This window comes from Choristoneura fumiferana, chromosome 29, assembly GCF_025370935.1.
Source record: "Choristoneura fumiferana chromosome 29, NRCan_CFum_1, whole genome shotgun sequence".
Classification (NCBI taxonomy): domain Eukaryota; kingdom Metazoa; phylum Arthropoda; class Insecta; order Lepidoptera; family Tortricidae; genus Choristoneura; species Choristoneura fumiferana.
The window spans coordinates 3,170,128-3,187,092 of NC_133500.1; the positions used below are offsets into that span (position 1 = coordinate 3,170,128).

At 39.4% G+C, this 16,965-nt stretch overlaps 1 pseudogene; it reads right to left on the reverse strand.

The window, feature by feature from the left end:
- Positions 1 to 3,436: 3,436 nt before the first annotated feature.
- On the reverse strand, positions 3,437 to 15,205 carry LOC141444126 (sex peptide receptor-like; annotated as a pseudogene).
- Positions 15,206 to 16,965: the final 1,760 nt, after the last annotated feature.

Sequence of the window (16,965 nt, forward strand, 5' to 3'; positions counted from 1 at the left end):
TAATTGAGGATTTACTATTAGGCGTCCAGTCCGGGAATAATTTTGAGTCTCGGGACTGAGACGAGACTTTATCTTCCAGTCCGGGAGTCTCGAATTTCGAGACTTTCGAGACTTAACGACAAATCCTTTCGGGTGGTCCGAATCTGAAGTCATAATATCACTTTTCGATACATAAACATCAATATGAATATGTTTAAATAATAATTCAATGTGAATATAATAAATATGAATATGTTTCTGAAAAACTTTAGTAAACATTTTCAAAAACTTACTAAGAAAATTTAGCATGTGTCCAAAACCATGACATTTCTCTTTATGATCTCTAAGATCGCATAATCTTCTTCTATCCGTTTTTATGGTTTAGTTAGCGACTGCAATGCAATGAATCCGCTTGGGGTACATAAAATATGTAGATTACGAAATACAATTTCTTCCATGCATCGTCGTTAAGTACTATCATGTAGTGAACAACATAATCATCACAGTATATATAACCACAGTTCACCTAGCTAATTAAAGTATTTAACGTATAGTGGATTTTATGAGGTACTTATGAAAGTTCATTTGATTTTGCTTATCGTAGAGGCCTGTGTGGCCTGTAAAATTTTAATATCATAAGTTAAAGTTTATATTATAATGTCTTGATTCCGAAGTTTTCAAAATGTAGGCAGATACCCGGGCATAAAAATAAGACTAGTACCTAAAACAAAAGTCTACTGAAAAAGGAAAAATGTTTTTGAACCCACCATCCTGAATAACGCATTGTATTTTGAAAAGACTTACTTGTCTCCGAATAATTGACTGTAAACAATCACAAGTCCGGTCTTGCTGGACTGAATATAATAAGTCTCGAAGTCTCGAAAATCACCGAGACTGGAACTTTCAGAGTCTCGGACCGAAAAATGGGTTCGAGACTCTCGGAAAACCGAGAGTCTCGATTCCCGGGATGGAAGCCCTATTTACTATATGGGTGTAGATAAAAATGTTTGTTGTTATACCTAATATTTATTCTTTGGGTCGCCAGACAAAAGAAGTAAGCTTTATGTTATTCTACGCTTTGAGCTATCTACATGCCAAATTTCATCCAAAACTGTCCAGCCGTTTAAGCGTAAAGGAGTAACAAACATACACCCACAAACTTTCGCATTTATGGTAAGTTGGATAAAAAGTGGCCAATAGAATATTTATTAAGCAAACAACCAGATGCTTGATGTTTATTTTTTATACTAGCTTATAATGTGTCCCACTGCAGGACAAAAGCCTCCCGTTTCTTATTCCACTCATCTGTACTCTTGTCCAGCTCTAGCCAATTTGACTGGAATCGGTCCAAATCGTCCCACCATCTCCTAGGTCTGCCTCTGCTCCGGTGCCCGTCGCATGGAACCTAATCGGTGATAACCTTGAACCATTTGTCTAATATGCTATAAAAATTGTCGCCTGTAGAAAGCAATCTCAACATGACCAGGCGCGGCGCACTCCTCGATATAGGTAAGATTCTGTAAGTATCAAAACACCCCACGCCGGCGTGGGTTAACTCACTAGGGCTATGAGCACCGCCCGGCACGCACGCTTGCGTCTCTCGCTCGAACTAGTTGCGTCGCGTAATGCTACGTGTAGCTGTGTGATTTTCGTGAAACTGGTTCACGATGAGTGCAGTAAATATTGCATTCATATTTATTTTATTTATATATTCACATTCTGTACATAACTTTACACTAACTAACCCAATTCTGTTCCAAACCATATTAAGTCCGAGTGCGACATAAGAACAGATGCTGCTTGATGGTGCGCGGTGATTTTGCTAACAAAAATTACGTAGGCATAATAAAATGGCGGCTTTTGTCAACAAAAGAGAGAACCTTCTGTACTTGTACTATTACTTCTTCTGTGACGACACGTCGTTCATATTTTCAGTATATGTATAAAGTACTCTATGGTTCATATCGAGAACTGCCATCTGTTGCTAGTTTCCTGAACTTGCAAATTGGCTTCAGTTATACCGTACGTAATCAACAGCGGTTTGTTCAAATTGTACGCCACCATAGAAATATAGCAGTTTACAAATTCTCCGTTAGATGGCGCTGAAATAAAACCGCAAATTCACCAGACGAGAGTATTAAAATTTGTTATAATTATAGATGGTAGGTAGTATAATACCCAATGTCTTATTTTCCCAACATAATACCAACTTTTGCCTAAATGAATAATGATTTATATTATTTATATTTTTAGAGATTAAAACACAGCAAAGATCAACTTCATTTTTTTAAATATTAATGTTAATGAGACTTTTTTTTTTCTGATGCAAGAACTGTCATACAACTGGCTAAGTGCGTGACGCGCACTGAGGGTTCCTCTACATCTACCTGTCTTCTGTCTAAGCCTTAGCACCTGTCTAAGACTCTAAGGCAGGGGTCGGCTTTTAATTATTATGGTCCGAGAATGCTGTTTAAAATTTGTTTGTGATAAGGTTTAATTTATTTATATGCAAATAAGTAATGTCGTATACACTATACAAAATAAGTAGCTATGTAGGTACCTACCTAAATTAGTGTGAATAGTGACATCGACGGTCCGCGGCCCGATGGCGGTCCGCCATGCCGCCCCTTGCTCTAAGGTCAAAAATACAGCCGCTAACAAATTCAAGTTAATTTTATTCCGATTCTTGTATATACCTACCTACCTAACCATTTAAGCTGTTTGTCTGTCTATTAGGTGCAATGGGCATATCTATCCGATGTCAAAAAAATTTGGGAGGTAGACTCAGTCCTAATTCCGAGCTGAAAAAACAGGGTCTCCAGATGTGTCCCAAAAATATTGTATGGATGTGTCCGTTTTGTTATGAAAATTATTAAGGGGATCCCATGCCCCAATGACCTTCGATCTGAATTCCTTAGTTTTCTAATATTTTTTGTAGCTTATTATATTAACAACAACGGCTTTAAGCAATATAGTATCCCATATTTACTTCAAAGTTCATTGTCTTCGAGATATTTGGCATCAAAGTTGAACAATTTTAGGCCAAAAACGTGGTTTTCTGGCCATAACTTATGTGTTAATTAGTTTCAAATGAAAACCCTAGACACGTTTTTAGAGACGTCAAAGACGAGCCCAAATATGTAGATTTCGTATATGTTAGATCTTTCACGTCAATAGAGATACGAAATAAGTGTTTTTTTAGATACTTAATGTTTAAAAAAATCATACAAAATTAAGTTTCATTTTTAAAAAAATCCGGTAGACAAAAATGGAGATAAAAGATTGAAGAATCGATAGCCGTTTGACTTATAATTCTAACTGCAGTGCAAAAGTAGGAGATACGATTCAAAACTTGTCAAAAATCGATGAAAACTTTGGGTAGCCTCTAAGAAAAATTCGTTAATTACAATTTAATGTGTAAATTGTATGCTTATTTATTTCATAAATTTGACGTGTAGATTAAATTAAATGACATTACAAGAACAGTCGACAGAACATTGGCTGAGTCAGCAAAAAAAATCTTTAAATTGTAAGCTCTGTTGTCTTTCCGCTCTCGACTGTACTAGTACTAACATCGCTCTTTATAAAGAAACCCTTGAATGTTTCTCTAAACTGCCGCGACATGGTAGAGTAGATCACAAAGTTCACGGGAAAGAAGAAGAAAACGAAAAAATTTGTGAACAAAATGAGCTTGTTCGCAAAACTGTAGTCCAAAAAGTCGGTAACAGTAACAGACACTACGTGAAGTACTGTAACAATAGCTACAGGTAAACCCGCAAGTAGATAGACAGTGAGAATGGCTATTAACATCCACGTGGTGTTGACGGAGTCTCTAAGCCTTTGCGAATCAGCTTTTCTATTAGCCTTGAAGAGTTTCTGTCGGTTCAGCTTGGCAGTTTTCATGGCTCTGATGAGAAGGATGTTAAGGACTACTAGGGAAGTGCAAGGGATGAGATGGACGAAGAGGACACTGAACATATAACGTGTGGTGTAGTAGGCGTCGATGGAGATTGTACGCACCCCATGGAGGCACTTCCAACTGGAACAGAAAAAAATTAGGTAGCATCGCTAGTTAACCCCCCAAAACTTTAAATTGTACGATGGCAACTTTAGGAAAAAGAGGGAACTATCCTTTTTCTAGTAGTTGTAACAGCTCTATAGATATCCAAAGTTTTGACGAGTTAATTTGACGTAAACTAATTAAGTCCATAAAGGTACAGTATTTATTTGATATAAAACATCACTTAATAAATATGATGATTGATGGACTCGCCAGTGTTCGGAAATCGTCGTGAACAGCCAATTGTCTTTTTCCGAAGACTGATGTGCAGAATTTATTGAATCAGGCGTTAATTTGCGGAGGTCCATATCAATGAACTAAAAGAATTTCCTTGCTCACCCGCGACCTTACGAAAGCTAAGCTTATGCAAAATATACGTGTTCATGCAGTTCCTCCACCTCCATACTGTAAGAACACACACAAATCACACAAACTCATCCATCACCACCACCACACCACACTGACGCGTTTCGAACTCAACCAGAGCTCATCCTCAGAGTAACACAACCGTACACCATGCTACCAGTTGTCAGACTAACAAACCACAACCACCCTTTTAATTTGTCACTGTAACTCCCCAAGTACCCACCTATATTTTATCAAACAAAACAAAACTACCTTGATTTTTATTGATTTACTGTCAAGGCATGTGCAGTGCAGCATGCACATGCCTTGCATGGCATGTGTGTGTGTGTGTGCAGTGTGTGTGGTGTGTGTGTGGCAGTGTGGTGTGGTGGTGTTGATAGATGGGTTTGTGTGATTTGTGTGTGTTCTTACAGTGTGGAGGTGGAGGAACTGCACGAACACGCATATTTTGCAAAAGCTTAGCTATCGTAAGGTCGCGGGTGAGCAAGGAAATTCTTTTAGTTCACCGATGTGCAGTGCAAGCTTTATCGCCGGGTACAATTCTATGCACGCGACGCGACGCGCGCATTAAGTCTGCTCATACTGTTTTTCAACAGGCGTCCACCTACTCCGTGCAAACCGCGTCAGCTAGCGTGCGTAGGCCCTTATATGGAATAAAAGATCAAAGATTTAAAAAAGAGCCGACCTACTTTGCAAACTTCTTCAAAATGTCCACTCCACACAGTTATGTGCGACACAATGCGCTGCTCCATGAATATTGGGAGTGCGTACAGGAAAGCCATCACGCTGATGCAGACCAGGCACTTCACGACACGCGGCATCGTGCACCTGTTGAAAATGTCGTCCTTGGATAATAGTGGACCTTGAGTAAGATTTTATAAAGTTTGAACTCGTTGTCACCCCTTGGCACACGGGGCGGACGGGGCGGACCGCCCCCTCCGCCCCCCTTTACGGCGCCATTGAATGCGGGTTGGACTCGCACTACGAGCAGTGGCGTAGCATAGGTATCGGCCACACGGGAATTTTTTTTTTTTGTATTTTTTTTTTTGTTTTTAGGCATTTCAATTTTGTACACAGTATACAGTATTTTTTTAGACAATGTACCGGTTCAAGCCTTCACATCGGTCAAATTCACAAATATAATTAATTATATTATATTATTATGAGTTTATTAAACACAAATAATCTATATTTATTTTAGCTCGGACAAAGCCACGAGGAAAGTCTTGTTAACTAAGACATAATAAATTAACACATTTTATGGGATTTTAAACAATCCCACGCTGAGAACTTGAAGGACCGATATGACCTCAAGTGGTAGAAAAATGTTATAGTTGCAACAATAGGACAGTACGCTGTTTTACCTAGCTTCCCCGTTGTATACTGTTAAACAAATATTTATGTTAACAAATGGAGCATGTTTTTCATATTAAATCAATACTTACACATATTTCACAAAACTATTGCGAAACGAGATGTGGATGCCAATATATTATAAGTAACTTGTAGTATAATATATTATTTACTTATACATATAATAAGAAAATTATATCACTTTAGTTAAGTTAAAAGCTCGTGATAACGATTAGACTGAACAACACACAGTTACGTTCGTTTCGTTTACTAGAGTTGGCCTACTCTTCTTGTTGCTACTATGTAGGATTGCGTTGATTTCGGAAGCATACCGAGTTGCCTGGGTTGCACGGGCATTTTGCTGCTGTAACTTCAGTAGCTGCGTAGGCTGCTTGAGTTTAAGAGGTTTCAAGAGTTGCACGAATTGATCGAATTTCGTAGATTGCATTGTAAGGATATAAATAGAACTGCTTTGGGCAGGAGAGAGATCAGTTGTTCTTTTTCGTTCGAATACGCGAGTTCTTTAAGCAGAAGTTTTTGTCTAAGTAAGTGAGACCGGCTCACACTTTATTTTAATTAATTAATTCAATAATTAGTTGTTGTGCGTTCATTTCAAAAAATAGTGTTTAATTGTTAGAGTTTACAATTATTTTGGTTATTTCGTGTTCTGTGTTCGCAAGTTCTGGTGATTTCCTTTTATCCTTTACCTTGGCCGCACGGGGCGACTCTCCGGAGCCATTCCTTTTAACCATCCTACCTTGGCTGCACGGGGCGACTCTCCGGGGCCATTCCTCATTACCTTCTAAACTTTCTGGAATTTGCGATTATAGAATACGTTAGTTTGTTAGTTTTTGTATCTGCTTAAAGTAGGGACTGTACGGGACGAGGTTCCCGGTCTCCTCACCTGAAACCTAACGGTGCTATACGACAGTGTGGAGATTTAACGTCCGAAAGGACGGGATCAGGCGTTGGGATTCGACCTGGCACTCGATTTATATTTGTCTTAACTGACAGTCGAGTTACTATCCCACAGCGCGTACCCGGTCTTGGTGTATCTGCTGGGTCAGTGCATGTAAGATCGGTGGTGCTGGTCTTATCTATATATTTATATATTCCAAACATATCTCTCTGTCCTACCTCAGGAGCATCCCTGACTACGGTCGCGAATGAGGTTGAGGCCTTGTTGGCCTAGGATTAGGTGTTTATAGCTAGACAGAGGTTGGCCGCCTCGCTCCCTTAGTTTAGTCTAGGGTAGTTTTCCATTGCACCTCGGAAAACTACGAGGCTTCACCTCAAGGTTCTTATTAGAATAGTGCAGTTTAGCTAGATTTATAGGTTTTGATAGGCGGTTAATTTGTTTTATTGGGGTTTAGAATTTAACTGTATTTGATAGTGTTTGACTAAAACTTAGTTTTATTACGTTGAATTGATAGGACATCCATTAAACTGCCCGACTTTTATCAAAAAGGAGGGCCATGATTATTATTTCTACTTATTTAATCACTTGGTTTTGTTATTACATTTAACTTACTTTTTAAATCTGTCATTTGCTAAGAATGATTCATGTAAATAATACTTATCAATTTTCACTAAGAATTAAATCAGGATACGACCAAAAGTGATCCACAGTTATCTTTACCAAACCATGGGAAGAATAACTACTTCTGACACTTATATAATAAATATTTTTTGGTCAACGACTGATTATTATTTTATTACAAGGCAACTTGCAAATCATACGCAAATACAAGTCAGTCTCAGTTAATGACAGATTACTGACTGAAATTATCTTAAACTTTGAACTTAATTGTGAGAATATTATTGTTTTATTAATTGCTCAACTTTGAGTTGAATTGGGTGTATATATTTTGCAACTCTTAGATCCCCTTAAATTAGAAACCAGGGTTGATTTGAACATTTTAAATAAATAATTAAACGCGTTTAGTAAAATTAAGAAACACCCAAATAACTATTAAAGTAGTTTTCCTCCTGAACCTATATGAAAGGTCAGCATAGGGCAATTAGAGACCTAGTAAACCTGGTTTCTTGCGTCCTCTTTCCCCTTTGAATGACATTACGTAACTTACCGACTCTTGACAAGTAAACTCAACTGTCTCGTGTTGGAGTCTCTTAGGGTCTTTGGAACGAGAGACACAGCTACTGGTAAATAGCCAGGGAGAAAACTCCAGGGCGGAGGTGGGCCCTAGCCTTGACACAAGACATAATTGCTTATTTTTCATTATATAACCTTTTCTTTACAATTTTAACAGACATTTAAATTTGTATAAATAGTGACAGTCATTCCTATTACTTAGTTATTCTGTTCCATTTACGTTTAGTGAGTTTGTTCTTTATTCATCAGAGTTTATTAGTTAGTTCGTTTTTATTGATAGACATCCCTTATTTCTACTAAACGAGGTTGGTTTACTATTCACAACGTAGGACACTAGACGATCACATGGCCAAATTTCCTTTTTACTTGTCCGCAGTAAAATTACATACCACATTTACTATTTATTTTAACTTGTCCGATTTTAGAACTACGATACGATTAAATTTAAAATACGAAGAAAAAAAAATAAAAATAAAAATAAATACAAATTAAATAATAATTATTAATTACATTAAAAATAAGTCAGGGGGTTACAACAACAACCTGGGTCATGATTCAATTTGTTCGACTGTACTTAGCACCGTTATTCCAGATGTGTTATGTACTTGTGTACAATGGCTCCTACTCTAGGCGTAGCTTGTTTCGCTTGTTTCATAGGCAACCAAAAGGGATGTGTGTTACCAAAATGTCAATTCGAATTTAATTAGTCAGATTACCTAAGCACCAGAAAATATTGGATACTTACGTAATTTTTCTTTAGTCAATAAAAAAAATATGGACATAATATAGCCGTTTAAATTGTCGCGTGCGTCACGTTGTGCGACACTTTTCAGGGTAGAGTGACGGCACTGACCTCTTCATCTTTGCCATTTTTTGTTTGATTGATGTGGGGGGAGGCTCCAATGCTTCCCCTTGTTTACGCATATTTTTTATGTCAAAATTCTATTTTGCATAATCTGTTTACGCATAATAGTATTTATACCGAAACTGTTTTCGCATAACAGTTTATGCAGAATTCTCTTACGCATAGCAAAACCAATTTAAGCCGAATGGGCTTTACGCATAATTTGTGAATTCCGAATAATTGTTTAGGCAGAAAATTACTTACGCATAAATTAGTTACGCAGAAAGTTACTTTCGCATAGTTCCGCTTCCCGGAGCTCCTATTCCACCTAGTTAAGGCGCTTTGCGCCTTGACAAAATACTAACCTAACCTAACCTACACTTGAGCAATCACTTTACCTGGGTTTTCTTTATTGCGGGGGGCTCCGCCCCCCGAGCCCCCCTTGTGGTGGGCTTCGCCCCCCCCTTTACTGTTTCGCCTATCCAAGTATCGAATATTCTTTATTTTTTCAAAAGCCGTACGATTATGTTTGTTTTTACATGCGGGGGGCTCTGCCCCCGAGCCCCCTTGCGGGAGGCTTCGCCCCCCGTCCCCCTTCTTTATGCCCGTGCCTCTTTTACTGGTGGCTGTTCGTTCCATTACAAATACAATTCTGACCTTAATAACCTATTTTTCTAGTCATCAAGAGTAATAAGGTAATTTATTTTCGGACATAGATTTGGACAGGATTTCGGCCTATCAAAATTCGGCTAAATTACATATATGCTAAACAAGATTATGCATAATAAAATTCAGCCATGTTAATATTATGCTAAAATAAATTCGGGTAAACCATTATTGGGCTTATACAGAATTATGCCGATATAAATTTCGGCAAGTTTAAGATTCGGCGTTAATAAATTATGCGAAACCTGTTATGCATAATCAGTTTCGGGCATTAAAAAGTATGTCAAATAGATGGCACTCGGCTCCAATAGAGATATCTCTCTCCAGGCAGGTGTTATGCCTGGGGACCGAAGTCCGAAGGAAGAGCGCCGGAACTTGTATTATGCGTCCGAGTTGAGAAACTTCGATAGCGCGGTGTAGAACATGGTCTTTTTAAACCGGTGGTCGGCGTGGAGTGCGGTGCAGTCTGTGCGTCGTCATGTGGGCGCTTGCAGGTGCCAGTTGCTTGAGTGTGTTGCTCGGAGCCTTGTTGGCGAGCGTTAAGTTGAGTTGCGTTGAGCTGCGTGAGCTGTGTTGAGCTGTGGTGAGCTGCGGTGAGCTGCGTTGAGTTGAGGTTGTCACACTGTGTGCACGGTGTGGTTAGTCTGGCCTGCTGTGAGACTGCGTCTTCGTCTTGGATGTCTGCGAAGGCTGCGTTTGTGTCCATTGTCGGGGTCACCAATGTGGGGGGAGGCTCCAATAGAGAGATCTCTCTCCAGGCAGGTGTTATGCCTGGGGACCGAAGTCCTTGTCTTGCATGTCTTCGAAGGTTGCGTTTTTTTTGTCCATTGTCGGGGCCTTCAATGTGGGGGGAGGCTCCAATAGAGAGAGATCTCTCTCCAGGCAGGTGTTATGCCTGGGGATCGAAGTCCGAAGGAAGAGCGTCGGAACTTGTATTATGCGTCCGAGTTGAGAAACTTCGATACCGCGATGTAGAACATTAGTTGGAGTTTCTATTGTTGCTCACTAGATGGCGCTAGGAGTCGCTACATTGACAAAAGAAAAAGTACGTGTACGGGAATAAAATATTATTATTTTTTACTCAGGAAACTATGGATAGTTTACGCGTTTCAGTTGCGGGTGTAATAATAACTAATTTTTTACCAAGTCCTGGCGAGGGGTGTGTGGCAGACGCATATGTATTGGTGGACGGCCAGCGCCAGCGTCATCCAGACGCTGGCCGTGTGGAACAAATGCGGGATTCCCTGCAGACCAAAACACAAATTACTTAAGCGTAGCCCAACACATACAGACGACGGGTACGGGTCATGCGCGGAGCCGCGACGGTAAATATACCGCCATGTAAATACGCCCGTCGCGGACCTGCGCACGACCCGCACCCTTCGTCTATGTGTGTTAGGCTTTAGGGAAGCAGCACTGTATATACAGCTCCATGACACGGAGAAACTCACGTTTGTCATTTATTTATTTATTTATTTGGCAAAAACACTTAATACATAATGTTAAAATTTTCCGTCAGACTCCAAACTAGGCTGAGCCTGTAACTTGGTAGTCTGCGAGTGTGAATACAGATTAACAATAGTTTAATTATGATTATGTTACCGCTATGTCTAAATTTATACAATGAAATAAATTATGTTAAAACCTACAACTAAATAGCTATTAGAATTTCAGAATTAATAAAATCATCATCAAATCATGCGTAAATTTTGCCACGGTTTTACCAGGCTGCTACATAAACCTAAGAACCATTTTGTGTAATAACGCCTTAGAGTCTTAGACATCGGTTACACGTCCATTCAGTGCCTCTAGTGTGGCGTTTTCACAAAACATTCGTTTACTATTCGAAGACGTAAAGCGAGCGTTCGATCGTCGATACGTAGCCGCCACATGTCCACGGTGCGGCGTTGCCCGTTTTCGTTACGATACGCAGACGAAATAATTTTATGTAGCAAACCTACACTCACAGAAGTTGTTGCGCAAACTTTCCGCTAGAGGCGCTGTCCGTGTTTCCATACAAATTGAGATTTTAACGCGAACGCGATCGAGACGTATTTTGTGAACGGGAAAATACACTAAGCATACTGGCGTTAGTTAAGTCCATCATCGGTTTTCGATCATTCAGAACGGATTGAAGAAAGTATCTAGTGTTTTATTGGGCTTTTCAGAGCAGAATTTGTTCTGATACGTCGTCTGAATTATACCTGGGGATAACGATTAACAAATTCAGTCCTGAAAGCCCAGTAATACACTACTGACGATAATTAATGAATACCTACATAAAATTTTCATCACTCTAGAGCATCAGTCTGTCAGTACTAGAAGGTTACACTTACACGGTAATTCTGTCACCATTACGACCAGAATGATGGACTGAAATGACGCCAAAATGAGCGTGTAATCGATGTCAATAAGTTCAGGAGTAATTGTAATTCTTATTGCACCTCTACAAACTGTCAAATTTCAAATTTCTGGGTGACACTCTTTCCCGGCCCGGATAATACCGACCCTGTTTTTCGTGTACACGCCCATAGAAGCTCCTGTCAGTTTCCATGGGCGTGTACCTACACAAAAAACAGGTCCGGTATTTCCATGTCGGTGTTATCCGGGCCGGGAAAGAGTGTCACCCAAATTTCTAACTCCAGTGTATGGACTGTACAGTACCCGGCTATAAAAATTGCACATCGGTCTTTGGAAAGAGACTCAGCTAATTTCAGCTTCGTAGAGCGTTGTCACACACTACTTATGTCACAGAATAGATAATAGTACAAGGTCTTATGTGACGTTCGTCAGTCGTTGTACAGGTGCAATAGAGTACGATTACAGACGCATTTAGATGAAAATATATAATAAAGAGTTGTTGAAACCCTCAAACCTTTAAATTGTACGATGGCATCTTTAGGAAAAAGAGGATTTTTTTTTTCTAGTAGGTGCAAGATTGCAACAGCAAGAAAGGTTGCAAGTTTACGTGTCATTAATTTGACGTAAACTATGCGTAAACTAATTAAGTCCATAAAGGTGCAGTATTTATTTGATATAAAACGTCACTTAATAAATACGATGATTGATGGACGGTCGCCAGTGTTCGGAAATCGTCGTGAACAGCCAATTGTCTTTTTCCGAAGACCGATGTGTACCTAATCTTTAACGCTGGGTAATGTAGAAGGACCGAGAATAATCTTTTCTGGGTGGAAAATTTGCAAAAGTGTCCATTGAAGTCTTGTAGTGTCTAGCTTTAGTCTCTTGTCAGCAAGTGTCTTAATCCAGGCTTCATTGCAATACTTGGGACACTCCAATACACATGAAGGTATATTCAGGAAAGTAACTTACGTGTGTCATATATTTCCAAGTCGTACAAATAGCCACGGGTCCCAGCGGCTTATAGTGGTTCCCTAAAGTGTACATGTAAAAGTTCCACGGGGCGGGAAACAGCGTGGTGAGCATGTCGCATAATGCCATTGCCATTAGGATCACGTTTGTAGGCGACCTCATGTGAGGCCGGGAGAGGACCGCCACTATGAGGGTGTTGGCGACCACTGTTAGCACCAGGAGAAACGGGGCGATGTACCTGAGGGAAGGATATACTATACACAGAGCTCAGGTCCTAAACAAAACGTATGCTGTTAGGGACATTTTAGATTGATTATTGACTAGACAGACAGACATAAAAATTAAGATTTCAGACTTTTCTTATTACATAGTTGTATTCATATCGAATCTCAAGTATCTATGACAGTTGGAAGGACTGGAAGCGTTTTGGTTCCCGGGCACTTTGTATGGAAACACCTTGTTTAATGACTGTATATTTTTATTATGATGACTTAGAAAATTTATGCTTTCACTGCTCCGAAGGGTAGTAGACTTGAGTATTTATAATTTCAGCTTAGGTTCTACATCCAAGTGTTTCTGAGGAAAAATTATATTAACAGACAAACTGACGAAAGGACAACAAAGTGATCTTGTACTAAAAGGGTCATGTTTTTGCCGACAATGTCCGAAAGCCAATAAGGATTTTTTTTCGTAAATGAGGTTCTGTAGGTAAACTTACCCATACATAACCAATGCATAGTCAATAGGAATCTGACATGTCACATTCAAATAAGTAGCTGCATGTGATGTACAAAAGTCATCCGTTTTGGATGCAATGACTCCGGGATATTCGGAAGGAATGTCGACGTGACTCTTAAAGTTCTTCAGTACTTCAGGTATTTGGATCAGATAGGTGTTCTTGAAGGGTTCAGACGTAGAAGTACTTGTGTTGTTAAGAAAGTCCATCCCCTCGTAATTTGCCATAAGGTATCTTTAACCTGTGGACAACAATTGTACAGTCATCTACAAAGATATTGATTCGGCCAAAGTTACAATAGTACATTGTCTCTTAGGGGCGGTAAATAAGGAATTACGAACGAGAGTCTATTAGAAGCCCGAAATCGAAGACAGAGCTTTAATGAGTCGATGTTCGTAATTTTAGAACCGCCCGTGCGACATACAATTTTTTCATCACATTTGTAAAATAAAATTGTTTTATACTCACCTACAATATTATTTATTAAATTTATTAAGATTTAAAAAATCTCTATAATTATACCTACATGTGTTTTCTGTGGGTACTGCTTAGCTTACTCTTACGCTTACAAGTTAAATACAAATCTACCTACAAACCTGTCAAATCTGTCTGTAGTGTTCAATACAGAGTTAAATATTGTATTGCATTGTCGTGTAGATCTCAATGCGACCCCATCATCGTATTATGGGGCATTTTTACTTTAAATGGTGCAATTTTTTTTCAGAATTAGGTAATTCTGGGTTCTCCTTACTCAGAATCACGAGCACTATTGATTTAGATTTTACACGAAGAAGTGTCCCTAAATTTTTTTGCCAGTTGTGACTTTTTTTTCATACAGTTTTATATGGGCCGTTACGAAATGGACACATAATTTTTTTATTGAAAATTGAGGACGTTTTTATCTTCGTCAAAATCAATAGTGCTCTTGATTCTGAGCAAGGAGAACCTAGGATTACATAATTCTGAAAAAAAAATGCGCCATTTAATGTATTCACTGCCACCTGACTTCCACAGGTGCACCGACGCACATGTGCGTTCAAAATGTATGAATAATTATGACAGCGGCACTGGGCGAAGTTCCGAAAACGCATATATGCGTCGGTGGCAGTGAATGCGTTAAAGTAAAAATGCCAATTGGCGCTTCGAACGTCCGAGGTCTGCTAATGGCGGGTAAGCTGACCATCGTGGCGACGGGAATAGGCTAGAGAAAGATGCTCCGTGTCCCTAGGACAGCATTTCAGACTAACGTCGCCATATTGCAAAACTCAGTCTCCTCTCGACTGTCATCCGAAGTCTGTGCAGAGTTCTGGAATATTTCGGTCAAATTGCAAGGAAAGACTGTGACAACCCCTAGAAGCTATCGTGATCGGAAAGTGTTTAGAGAAGTTGCACGAAGTTAGAGGAGTGGCAGCCCACTACGAGGGTCACCGACATAGCCAAGCAATCGTTGAAATGGGAAACGGTAGGCCATATAGCACGGAGAACGGCCGTTGGGGCCGAGAAGTTCTCGAATAGAGAGCGTGGATCGGCAAGCGGAGCGTAGGACGTCCACCAACGAGATGGACGGATGACCTGGTTAAAGCCGTGGGTTCACGGTGGATGCAGGCCGCTTCCAACCGAAGCAACTCTTCCCATAGGCCTCTATGTCCAACAGTAGACGTCCTACGGTTGATATAAGTTACTAAATACTGCCTTAGAGAAACTTACCGCAATGTAAGATATATAAAACAGAATGTTGTGTAGAATCCACACGTCGACACAGTCCGGCAATAACCTGTGGTATGATATTTGCTCATGTATTAATAGGTGAGAACAGCCACAAATTAGACAATTACTAATGAATACTAAGTAATTGGAAGTAATTAATTACTTATGCATAATTATTATGTTTTAGCATGTCGTTGAATTTACCGCTTCGTTAGACCTTTATTCAAATGGGTTAAGAACGTTAATCAAATGGGTTGAGACTTAGTCATAATCTCTAATTGTAATTTTAATGAAAATTATAACTAAATCGAAAAATCGTCTTTGCAAACCCATAATGGTTTTTAAAGACCAATGCAACGAACCCCACACTATAGGGTTGGATCAGAAAAAAAATCACCCCCACTTTACGTCTATTGGAGGTACCCTAAAAAAAATTTTTTTTAATTTTTTATTGTATCATTTTGTCGGCATAGTTTACACATGTAACCGTGCAAAATTACAGCTTTCTAGCATTGATAGTCCCTGAGCAAAGCCGCGGACGGACGGACAGACATACAGACAGACCGACAGACAGACAGACATGGCGAAACTATAAGGGTTCCGTTTTTGCCATTTTGGCTCCGGAACCCTAAAAAAACATCATATTAGTATAGTAAATGATAATATACGATGAGAGTAGAAGTAGATACATTTCGTCTAGATAAAAACCGGTCAAGAGCGTGTCAGGCACGCCCAAGATAGGATTCCGTAGCCGTTTCGCAAAAGTCAAGTAATATTTCTCTAAGAATTTTGTATTCTGTAATTAATCTTCCAAGTTTGAGAAAATTTATTATACCTTAGGTAGGCTGCTATTTACCAACTCTTAAACTACTAATAATTCTCAAGCAAACTTAGCTGTTATAGTTTTCCTTGTAAATTTGATAAAATCTCCTCCACTTTACGTTTATGGGAGGTGTTTTAATTGACAATGACTCTTTATTGTACACCACAAACAGTAAACGATACAGACAGAATTACAAGGTAAGCAGTAAAGATTGGACATTTTACTACTTTGACATTTCGCGATTTGACCGTCCGAGACATAGACATTAGTAAAGATTGACATTTACTACTTTGACATTTCGCGATTTGGACCACCCGAGACTAGGACGTGGCACGACTTAGACGATGTAAGACATGGACCGCTTACGATGTGGACGCAATTTCGACACTGGAAATTTTACGACATTGACGTAAGACGGAGCGGCAATAGGCGGCCTTGTCGCTTATTTTTTTTACCATTTTGTCGGCAGTCGCTACTTATATATCGTGCAAAATTACAGCTTTCTAGCTCTGATAGTCTCTGAACAAAGCCGCGGACGGACAGACAGACAGACATGGCGAAACTATAAGGGTTCGGTTTTTGCCAGGCTAATACGGAATCCTAAAAAACTAATGGGAAGAAATACTAATACAAAATCCTCACCAAGAAGTCTGTTTTAACAAGAAATCGATATAGGTAACGTTCCTTCCATATTAATCTACTAACAAAGTCACTAACCTACATTGAAAATGAATAAACCGTTATTAAAGTTTACAACCCCCGATGTAGGTTTATGGCCATTAGCTACAGGCCTGTAATGACAGTACAATAAAATGATCAACTCCGATCTAGAGGCTTTATTGTCTAACTCTAACGCACTCGGATTTACCCAGAACGGGTTCTGCCTTTTCGCAGAATTATTGTTTGCCAAATGTTTTATTTGCCAAATTTTCTCAATGTACTCGTATTTTCTTATGCTTTTATAGACAGTAGGTTAGGTTAGGTTTGT